The sequence below is a fragment of the Pseudopipra pipra genome, chromosome 1 (assembly GCF_036250125.1).
Source record: "Pseudopipra pipra isolate bDixPip1 chromosome 1, bDixPip1.hap1, whole genome shotgun sequence".
NCBI lineage: Eukaryota > Metazoa > Chordata > Aves > Passeriformes > Pipridae > Pseudopipra > Pseudopipra pipra.
The window spans coordinates 39,401,845-39,414,244 of record NC_087549.1 but is presented as its reverse complement, the minus strand read 5'-3'; positions in this window follow the sequence as shown (position 1 = coordinate 39,414,244).

The following is a 12,400-nucleotide window of genomic DNA, read 5'->3' as shown; positions in this document are numbered from 1 at the left end:
TCCTGTCTAGCATGAAGCAGCAAATCATTGGAGAAGTGGTTTTGCTAGTAGAGAGATCAGTAGAATGCAGATATTAAGTCTTTATGTGGCAAAAGTACATTTAGATGACCAGTGCAGATAAAGTGTTGCAGATAACACTTACTGGGCAACACCAAATGTAGCTGAAATAAAGTATTTTTTTTGTTTGTTTGCATGCATATATAATCATCATGGCTGGGCTTCGCGAACGAAGATTTGGGGAGGGCCCTACCCACGTTTGTTGCGCGTTGGTGGCTAAAAAGGCCAATACAAGATAGACGTGTCCGGTTGCAAAAGGCACAGCAGAAAGACTCCTTAGGTGGTATATTCTGCAAGGCACGATTCTTTCTGCGTTGTCTTTTCTCCTCAAGAGTGATCCTGCGTGCTTTCTCAAAAGCATCAGCAGCATTGAAGATAACCTGTCTCCAGACCTCCTGATTGGAGGCCAGAGTAGACCAGTTATGGTGATCAATATGGCCAAGGCTGAGATGTTGTTTCAGGGAGTCTTTGTATCTTCTCTTTGGGGCTCCTCTCATGCGGCAGCCGGTGGCAAGTTCACCATAAAGCAAGATCTTAGGGAGGCGGTGGTCCTTCATCCTTGAGACGTGCCCTGCCCAGTGCAGCTGTGTTCTCAGTAACATGGCCTCAATACTTGTGACTGCTGCTTATTCTAGAACAGATGTATTGGTCACATAATCTGACCAGTGGATGTTTAGGATTGTATGTGTATATATGTGTATATATGCACGTGTATACATTTCCTTGTATTTGCATGATGGTGTACTGTCATGCAAAGAGTCTGGATAGAAATGCAAGAACAAAAACTGCTGTTGAAGAACAGAACTAGAATGAAATAACAGCCATGATAATACAGACATTGAAAAATGCATTGGAATAAAGAGTACTGAATAGCATGGTGTGATAAAAAAAATTGCTTTGCTATCTTTGCTTTGACTTCTAATTTTTTTTCTTGCAAGTCATCTTGAAGAAAACTGTATTAGACTTTTTCAGAATATCATTAGGAATCCAGTAGGGGCCTCTAGCAGCAGATTTGGATATGAAGAGGGAGTTCTAGTGATAGACAAAACTACTCTGAGAAATTCATGTCATTATATGAAATCAGAATTTAGGCATTTGAATCTCAGGGAGTGGGAAAATATATTACAGAGGTGCAAAATTTCAAACAGTCTGGAATTTTTAGGCAAAACAACGGTCAAAAGTTTTAGAAAGAAGATTCAAAAATACCTACCGATACCTAGTGTACAATGTGTACTATCATGACTATAAAGGTTCTATGAGAAATGGAGTAAAAAGAAATGATTGGTGTAATAAACTGTATCTTGTGAATCAGGAGCATATGTTAAACTTCACCTAAAAATAAAAGTAGCAACCAAGGTGAGATAGAAATAAAAAATTAATAGGGCTGAAAAACTACTTTGCTCTAATTTTGAATTAAGGTAATGAGATGGAGAACTGGCAGATTGATACTAAAGATGAAGGAGGAGAAATTACAAAACGGGAATGAAAAAGTCAAGGTTCAGACATGGTAAGGATAGAACCAGTTAGTTTTCTCAATCTATGCAAGAACAATGTCTAGCAGATGTAATTCCAGGCCCAGTAGTAAGGAATTTTTAGTAGCTTCATGAAGTTAAGAATACCATGTAATGGAAGAACAGCAAATATAACACCTATATTTTAGAAAGCAAGAATAATTAGGAGTCTACTGTAATCTGCACTGCAATGTGTGTTCCGGACCAATATGTGTTAAGAAAATAGGAGTTCAAGAAGTGGAGAAATGGTAAACTCACATTTCCTTTTCTAATTGTTAGTCCTGACAGGCAGTCCTGCCAACGACATGAAGCTGTTTGAAAAGGGTAAGTATAACCTTAGGGTTTATTCTATAGGAGTTCTGGGTAGGATTAGGGACATGTTACAGCTAACACAGAAGGCATGACTGAGATATTCTTTGAAATATTGTATTTAATTCTATTTCCTCCTTGTTTATACAGTTTAATTTAGGTTGAAACATAGACAGAAAAAGTCCAAAGAATAAGGCAGAGGCATGTGGCCTTTTTTAACCTAGCAAAATGAAATTTCAAATGAGATATACGTGTTGCTGTTAAATAATTTTGGGAGCAAGAAAGTAAAAAACCAACTCAGTTAAAAGTCATTCAAAGCACAGAATAAATGAGTTAATGGCAGTATAACTTTAGCATGTTTTATATTACAGTAAGTTTTCCAGCAAGAAAAATAGAAGTTGAAATTAATGGGTTACAGAATTTGGCAGTCTCGGTCTGGTGTTGCTTGCACGACACTGCAGGTGAGTTGTCCTTGGAGCTGGCTCCCTTTCATCGAGGGTTGTTCCAGCATAACGTGGAATGATTAATCCAGTTGTCAGCTGGTCAAAAGTGGTGTTTCTCAGGGCTCAGTATTGGGGCAAGTCCTCTTTAATATCTTTACCGACACCCTGGATGAAAGGATCAAGTGCCCCCTCAGTCAGTTTGCAGATGACACTAAGCTGGGAGTGTTGACATGCTGGAGGGTAGGAAGGCTGTACAGAGGGGTCTGAACGATTGTGCAAGACAAACAGTATGCGGTTCAATAAGGCCAAGTGTCTGGTCCTGTATCTGAGTCACAACCACCCCATACAGCCCTACAGGCTGGGGACAGAGTGGCTGGAAAGCTGTCTGGTGAAAAAGGACCTGGGCGTGCTGGTCAACAGCAGCTGAACAGGAGCCAGCAGTGTGCCCAGGTGGCCAAGATGGCCAATGGCATCTGACCTGTATCAGCAATATTGTGGCCAGCGTGCCCTAGGGCAGGGATTGTCCCCCTGTAGTCAGCATCAATGAGGCCACACCTCGAATCTTGTGATCCCTCTTCTCCCAAGTAATGAGAGAGATGAAAATGTCTCAAGTTGTGCCTGGGGAGATTTAGATTGAATATTAGGAAAAATTTCTTCACTGAAAGGTTTATCAAGCATTGGAACAGGCTGCCCAGGGCAGTGGTGGAGTCACCATCCCCGGAGGTATTTGAAAGACATGTAAATGCGGAGCATAGGACATGGTTCAGTGGTGGATTTGGCAACATTAGGTTAATGACTGGACTCAATCGCAAAGATCTTTACTAACCTAAATGATTGTGATTCTATGCTTACCATAAAATGACCATTTGTGTTTGGAGGCTGTAAAGTGTCTTACTAAAAGAAAGTGATTACTTGGTGTTGTTTTTAAAAAAGTGCCTCAGTCTTGTTTCCTGTTTTTTAATACTTGCTTGGGCATGAATACTAGGACCTAAACAGGATTAGTAATTGACCCTGTCCTGGAGCATGGCCTTTGTGGCATGTTGGCGTTTGTGGGTCCTTAGGACTGGATCCTACTTTAGTCAGTAATGTTGTAGAGTGATGGGAAGAAATGACTGTGTTGAAGGTCTCAAATTTCAATAAGCTGAACTTGAAATCTATTTTTTTGTCTTCTTCAAAGACATATCAATCATTGATGCTACAATGTGGGAATCAGGATAGTACCACAGCTGTGGGATTGTTTGCAGGCAGGCTTGGAAGTGAAGAGGTGGGACCCAAGACAGAGAATAATTATTTTTTATTTTCTAGAAGAGATGTTTCACTGATGAAGATAAAGAAAAGGAGCTATTTCTTTAGATCCTGAAGGAAACATTCCCGAATTACATTCTGAGAAAGCTGTTAGATGGATTGAATTTGCTGACTGTAGGTGGTGTAAGGAGCTATATTGCTCAGGCAAGGCAATCTGGACATTAAGTATGAAAGCTTGTTCTGTTTTTGCCTACGTAAAATCAGAAGTCAAGCCAGACTCTGCCTGAGGGTTCAACCTTAGCATGTGCTTGCAAATATCGTGGCTGTCCTGGAGGAAGACAAAAAGTCACTTGACATTAACTTCCAGTGGCCTAAAAACTCAGTTCATTTGCCCTGAAGCAGAAGATGTTGACGTGAGCAACAGCACTCCTAGCTCCAGGAAGAGCTCCTTGGTCCAATACTCTATGTAAGCCATCCCTCTGACATATGCAAGATTATGAGAGCTAAGGCTACTTTGTTGGTCAAGTCTCCTCGTTTCTTTTTCATATCCTCAATCTTGTTTTTCCCTTCCGCAATGTAGTCCAGCTGGCTCCAGATTCAGCATCTAACTGCTGGCAGGGACAGTGGTTGTCAGCCCACAACGCTGGAAATTCCTAATCACTCTAACTGGATTTTGCCGCTTGATGGAAGGGTAACTCTTTGCTACAGCCTAGTTTTCAACCTGCCTTTTTGTCGTGCATACTTAATTGATGGTTTTCAGCGGATCATTTCCTGATAGCAGAGATGTAACAAATCATCAGGAATTTTTGGGCCTCTTCCAATTTATAAAGAAACGTTGTCTCTAGCAGGTATTGTTATCTCTCTTTTCTCTGTACCTTAATATTTTGAAAGTGTCATCTGCATTCTTTTTTAATATATCTCCACTCTACTGACATTCATGTAATTTTTCCTTTCTTTCTTATCTAATTTCAGTCTGCATTATTCTTACTCTTGATTTTTCCCAAACTAGTTCTTAGGCTGAGATTATCTCCTTTCCACATCTCTCTTTTTCTATTCTCAACATTAGTCCATCTCACTTGAAGAAACTCTGCCTTGTCTCCATCACCTTAGTTCCTAGTTTCTTTACCCAGTTTATCGTAGTGTCACCAAAGAAAGCTTCCCTTTCTGGTTAGATGCACCCTTCCCAGCATCCCTTTGTTGGCCCAAAACTCTATTGAATCTCCACAGCCTCATTCTCTGGAAACGCCATTGTCCATTCCCAGCTCTTTTACATACCATGGCTACTTTGAAAAAAAAACCTCTTCCCCAATTTCTTCACATCCGTAAAACTCTACTGATGTTTCACAGCCCCCACCCATTCCTTCCCACAACCTTCACTATTCCCTTGCATTTCTCTCTCCCTCCAGTCTCCTCGCATTCAGCAGTTGCCATTTAATTTCATTGACTGCACTGATAGCCTTGAGCTATTTATGTGCCTAGAGGTAGGGGAAAAAGGGTGAGTTTTTCTGTTTAGTTATAGTTTTAGTTTGAGTAATGCTATATATTCAGAGAAATACAATGTATAGAGAGAACAGTCTTTGCAGATCATAGAATCATAGAATTGTTTGAGTTGGAAGGGACCTTGACGATCATCTGGTTCAACCCCTTTGCCATTTAGATGTTAACTGGTGGCACTCTTTTTGAACACAGACACGCTACATTTTTTTATGCTTCATAGAAGGTCAGCCTAAATCCAGGTCAGAAATACATCTGGTGATTTCCCTCCATTCACTCCAGTGTAGCAGTGGACTCTTTAGCCTTCAAGTCAATGGCTTTAAGCTCAATAAGCAGTTGGTAAAGTAACCAAGAGCAATATATAGTTCATTGGATAGAAATACTTCAAATTTTCCTCTAGACTATGACAATCGTATCACAACCTGCTGTCATAAAGTTCAGAGAAGAGGGAGGAAGAAACAATTCATCCCAAATACAAACAGAGGTTCAGAAACGTTTGCAGTAGTTGCACACTGTTTCCTGTGTTGCAACACCCATGGTACCTCAGCAAAAGCATGCATACATAATTCCTCTGATAACTCAGCGTCATTCTAAGCTGAGTGAACCAAGCCCAGTGTGGTGTGAGTAGTCAAAATACTAGTGATAGCCATAAGTGTACATCTTTTAGCAGGACTGAAGTGTGTTTAGTGTGCTTGCCCTGTGGTGATGTTACTGACAGATACGTGTGCAAAGTACGTGGCTGTTAACTATTATGTGCACCTGAATATATGGTTATTTTCTAAACTCACTTACCTATAGACAAAGTAAAATACAGCCTTATCTCATTAGACACTTTCCATTACTTAGGGTTGTAAGGCTAATACCGTGGCTGGACTACAGTCAGGACTGAGGTCTTCACTTCAGAACAGGCTAATTGATGGTCCCTTTGCTCCTGACTGATTGTGCACCACTTTAAGCATTATAAGGCGTATTCACCATCAAATCCCAAAATAAATATTGGAATATAATTCAGGTCCTGATTGTCAAGAGGTTAGGCAGCTTTGCTCTAGTTATGACTTCAGTTAAATACTGTAGTAATAACATTCTTTCTCTTGCAAGCAATTGAGTGGGTGTATATGTAGCAATTGCCTGAGTGGGTAGAATTTGCACAGATGAAAATGAAGTAGATGAGGTGTAATATCAAGAGTGGATGACATGCCTCCCTTTATACACCCTTTCAGCTTGCCCACGCAGGATGTACATACCAAAGAGGGCAGCCTTCTGAAGGGTTGAAGGGTCACAAAACCTTACAGGAGCATGGGTTTTGCTGAGTGGATCTGCCTAGGATGCTTTATGCTTCAGGAATTTAAGAGAAAAGTGCTTAACAAGACATTATTTGGTTTGGACATTTATGAAAATGTACCTTCAAGTGTTTTTCCTAAAATGAAAATTTTATAAATGTTTTCTTCTTCATCACTAAGAAACGGTTATATGAATTATAATCTTGACTAAGACACAGCAGACAGAAAACCCTAGAGCCTGTTTGAGGGGTTTTTGTTGAGAAAAGCCTCACTACTTTTCATAGAGGAATATATTTAAAGACAAATGAGAAAATATTGCAACATCATTTCAGATTGCAGGAGTGTTTCATTTGTTAAAACAAAACAAAACAAAACAAAACAAAACAAAAAACAAACAGAAAACTCAGCCAGAAATGTGACAAACGTCACTTGTAGGTTGATGAGGAGTCAGAAACTGTAGTTTCTTACTAGTTTTCTTATGGTAGAAAGTACAACAGACTAATACCTCAATAACATGCTTGGTCCAGTGTCACTAAGACATTTGAACCATCTCTTTAGTAAGCCACCCTCTCACACAGATAATGACAAAATTTTCTATTCAAGGAAGAAAAGGCTCAACACTCTATGGACAGAGCAGAACTAGAAGGGACTGGGTCACCTCAAGCAGTGATCAGATCTCTCCCTTTGCTTAAGGCAGTGCCACCTCTGTCTGTTTTTTCATAGATGTTTGTCCGTATCCATCTAAAAGAAAAAAAATCTAGTGATAGAGATTCCCTCACAACACTCCAACATGATGGTTATTATTATTATTTTGTCATGAGTCTCTTGTAAAGCAAACAGACATTTCAGAAGATAGAGGAGTCTCTGTTGGGAGGAATTGAAAGATGATAAATTAAAGCACTTTAATATTCCATTAAAATTAGTAGTAATCACCGATACACATCCATTTACTTTGTTGCAATTTTGGATGTTCAATTCACGACACAAGAAAAAAATTTAGGAGCTCTTCAGGAGTATGGAAAATGTAATTTTTGCAATTAAGCCATAATAAATCATTATTTCAAGTAATTTCACAAAGACAATGCTATTAACTGAAAAATGGGGAAAAAATTAAGCTTATATTTTAGTAATGATAAAGTGAATCAAATCCTCATACTTTCTTAATTAGACTGCCTTAAACCATTTATCTCCCCTGCATATCTTTCAATCCCCTTTTGCTTTCAGAAAAAGTACCAAAGTGCCTCTTCAGCTTAGTGGGGATTTTCTAAATTTTCAATTTCTAGATTTTCAGGGATCAGCCACACTTTGTATCTGATCAAACCAGGATTTTTCAATACCTCTATGACTAGTAAAGAATTAAATTGCTGATTTACCAGACAGCGACTTTTTTTTATCTTAGATTTACTGTTACCTAAGGTAGCATTTTGTCATGGTTTAACCCCAGACGGCAACTAAGGACCATGCAGCCACTTTTCACTCCACTTCCCACTTTTCACTCCACAGGTGGGATGGGGAGGAGAATTGGAAAAAGGTAAAACCCATGGGTTGAGACAAGAACAGCTTAATAATTTAAATAAAGTAAGGAATAATAATAACAACAATAATATCAATTAAAAGGGAGATAACAAAGAGAGAGGAATAAAACATAAGACAGACGAGTGGTGCCCAACACAGTTGCTCACCACCCACTGACCAATGCCCAGCCCATCCCTGAGCAGTGATCGGCCCCTCCCAGCCAACTCCCCCCAGTTTATATACTGAACATGACACTCTGTGATATGGAATATCCCTTTGGCCAGTTTAGGTCAGCTGTCCCAGCCCTGCTCCCTCCTGGCTTCTTGTGCACCTGCTCACTGGCAGAGCCTGGGAAATTGAAAAGTCCTTGATTTAGGGTAAGCACCACTTAGCAACAACTAAACCATTAGTGTGTTATCAACATTATTCTCATACTAAATTCAAAACATAGCACTGTACCAGCTACTAGAAACCAGGACACATTTTTAGCTGCAGTGGCTACTAATAAAAACTTGTTAATAACCCAAGTTTTTGACTTTGTTAAAAAAATAATTCAACATGTTTCTAAAATAGGGTCATCCACAAAGGAAAAAATACAATTTTTTTACATGTATCAGAATAAAATCTGAATTTAGTAGACCCACTGCAATGTGTTAAACTACATTCATTTTTACTTCACTCACTGTGCCACAGATATTTTTAGTAACACTGCCAATTCAACAGAGCAGGATCCTGGGTTCTCATCTGCATTTGATCTCTTTCTTACAGTGCTCTAGCAGTGTGAGGCTACTTACTGAAAGGCTACTTACAATTCACGTATCTCTAGGGCTTCTTCACAGCCTTAAAGAAGAGTCTAAAATAAGATTTCTCTAAAAGTATGTAGTTCATATTTAAAATGCTGCTCATGTAATGAAAATGTAATTCATTTTAGATGCAGTTCATTTTAAAAATATGTATTGTATTTTCACACATATTCATTTCCATGCCCAACATATAAATGTGCCTATGCACAGCCACCTCAAATCAAATAATTTGAACAACAAAGTCATCCTTTTCACAATTTCTTCTGAGAGTATTCTGTAATAAGTACTGTAATATGCTCTTGCCCCTTTCTACCTGCTCAATTTTTTTGTAAGCATTCTGAACGCTCGGTTAGAATGGAAGGAGTCTACCATTTTTTAGGTCAGTCAAGAACTATATCATCTGGTAGCCAATCTGGTAATTAACCTAATCCACTGCATGGCCTTCCTATATTTCAATATTTCCACAAGTATATATATTTCAATATTTTCATATTGAACTATACACAACTTTTTAAAGGGATTGGCCAACTTGTTCCCATCTGCAAAAGACAGTCACTTATTAAAGGCCTGATGTCAGTATTTGGAGACTCTCTGTATCCATCTATTGAGCCTCTGGTGATTTTTTCAATGATAACAGCTACCATGAGGTTGGAAGAGATAAAAACCAGTGTAGCTGCTTCTTCAAATGTAGTATTCTTTTTTTTTTTTTTTGTTGGGTACCTCTGAGACAAATTTTTTCTAGATGTTAAAATTGAATCAGAGAAATTACCTGTGCTCTCTCCTAAACTTTAGAACTCTGAAACTGAGATGTATGCTGCAGATACCAAAAGGTCCATCTTTTTTACCCCTGTAACACTATCATTTTCCCAGGTGGACAGTGTAACTACAGAGCAGATTGCATCAAGGTTTTTTATGCAACTGCTAAGGTGAAATGCTCTGTCATCACAGCCCACGCCACCAGTGTTCAAGCTGTATCTGTGGTGTCAGTGTTCTGAGGATATACTGCCATTCTCACATTGCCCATGTCCCATCTGTAATTATCTGTAACTGCATCCATACTGTTTCTGACTACTGTGCCACTACTGAGCCCTCCAGAAAGACTTCATCTAGTGATAAAGGCTTCCATATTTCTTATTTGCCTCAGGGATTATGAAACCCATAACTAAGTAATTGTGAACAGGTCCTGAAGGTGTCCCAAGAATCACAGAATATGCTGAGTTGGAGGGGACCCACAAGGATCATTGAGTACAACTCCTTGCCCTGCACAGGAGCATCCCCAAAAGTCACACCATGTGCCCAAGAGCATTGTCCAAATGCTTCTTGAACTCTGTTAGGCTTGGTGATGTGACCACTTGTGGAGCCTTTGCCAGTGCCCAACCACCCTCTGGGTAAAGAACCTCTTTCTAATATCCAATCTAAAACTCCCCTGACACAACTTCAGGCCATTTCCTTGGGTCCTGTCAGTGGTCCCCACAGAGAAGAGATCAGTGTCTGCCCCTCCTCTTCCCCTCATGAGGAAGTTGTAGACTGCAATGGGTCTCCCCTCAACCTCCTCTTCTCCAGGCTGAAATGACCAAGTGACCTCAGCCACTCCTCATATGGCTTCCCCTCAAGGCCCTTCACCCTCTTCGTTGCCTTTCTTTGGACAGTCTCTAAGAGCTTAATAACTTTTTTATATTGCAGTGCCCGGAACTGCACACAATATTCAAGGAGAGGCCATCCCAGTGCAGAGCAGAGTGGGACAATCCCCCTCCTCGCCTGGCTGGTGATGCTTTGCCTGATGCCTCCCAGGGCACGGTTGGCCCTCCTGGCTGCCAAGGCACTGCTGACTCATATTCAACTTGCCATCAACCAGGACACTCAGGTCCTTACAGCCACATGAAATTAAAAAAGAGAGTGAGTTCTCCCAGCTGCATTCCTTTAAAGTGCATTACCCTTGTGGATATTTGCTTCTTGGCATTCTTCCTTTCTCTTTTAGAATCTGCTATGAACATGGCATCTGGGATTCTGGCATCAGGAAAGAGTTTAGCTGGTGCTAGACGTTTTCCATCCCATGAACTAATGTGGTGGCCACGAAGAGAGCAAGAGGGATCACGAGTGACACATTCACTTCAGGAGTGAAAACTCATCAAGCTCTGCAAACTGGACACTCCAGTGTGCAAACCTGGATTGCACACCATTCAAGACTGCAGTTACTTTACTGCTGAGAATACCTAGCAGTTGGCATAGTCTGGCCGGCTTTTTAATGCAGTAGCAGCTTTGACTCAGGACTATCTCACATCAGAAATAGTGTTAGCCTACTGACCTTTGATGGCCAAAGAAAAGGTTTGTTAATCCCTAAGGAGTGAAATAATTAATTCTGGTGGAAGATTATTAAAATATCTATATGTTTTTAAATGCTCTGTTATTACCACTAATTTTTAGGTAAAAGGTGAATACTAAAGAGTGCACTCCCTGGTGATTTGGTCACGGTATTACAGATTTAATCTTGAATTAATATCCTCTTTCATCTGCTGCCCTAGGCCTTTTGACTGCCTGCCTGCTATGTGACTCAGTCCCCCAGCTGAGATCATTCCTGTTTCCAGCCATCAATGGTACTGGTTTTCTACATAACTCCAAACCTAACAACTGAAATTGCAAACAAAATGCCATTGCTCCTGATAGGATGTCCTTACTCATGCCGTCCTCAGGTAGGAAGCTACAGAAATTTTTATTTTATTACAGAAATATTTTATTTGAGCTACAGAATTTATATTTGAGAACATGTAGTTAAAATAATGAGTTAAACAGTGCCTGAAAAAGATGTCCTTTTTAAGGTACTCTTAAAAATAGAGAATATTTGCTGAGAAGTGTCTACAGTTAAGTGCAGCTGTCATTACATGGATGTTTTCTACATCATCATGAGTTATAGGTAGATTTCTAGATGGCCTACTCAGTTAACAGGATTTTCAGAAGTTCTGTTTTCTAGTAATATAGTCCAAAAACACCTAACAAAACACTTGTCCCCTATAGCCTGTAGGATTAGCAGAACAGTGTCTTAGTTTGAATCATTCACCCAACAAGGCAGTTCTGCTAAATGTGCAGCTGACAGTAGCTAAATAAAAAAAAAATAACATTTGCATAGGCTTTTCTCTTCTTAGTTTTCTCATCTCAGAGAATGTGCCTCCATGCAATGATGCCTCAGTGATAAAGTATCTCCTGACCATCACAAATGTGGCTAGTATAAAAAGATCTTTAAAGTCAGGGACTTCACTGAGATTCAGGATCCCTTTTTATCCTGCTCAGAACTTGCCAGGCTCATTCAAGTAAAAGTGAGAGAACAAACCACTAATTGATTTCACATCTCTGGGTCAAGACCACCTCTGAAACCAATATATTGTCATTTACCTAAACACTATAAGTCATATAAATGATACTGAAGTCATATTTTCAACAGTTTAATCAAACTTATAACAAATAATCAACTCTTCCATTAACACCACCCAGATGTGGAAATAATCTTATTAATCATCCTGGGTAGAGCAGTGGCTGTAAATAATTTTGTGTAACAGTTGACATTTTATAGAGCCATTCTGCATCAATATTTTTCTTCATATATTTTATATATGTATAGATACAGACTGAGATTTTGAGGTTTGTTCTTTTTCTAAGAGGACTTTCATAAAAATCCCTATTTAAGAATAATTTTTTAGAATAACAACAGTGATGTTAAATGAATTTTTAGTACCTTTAGTGTCTTGATG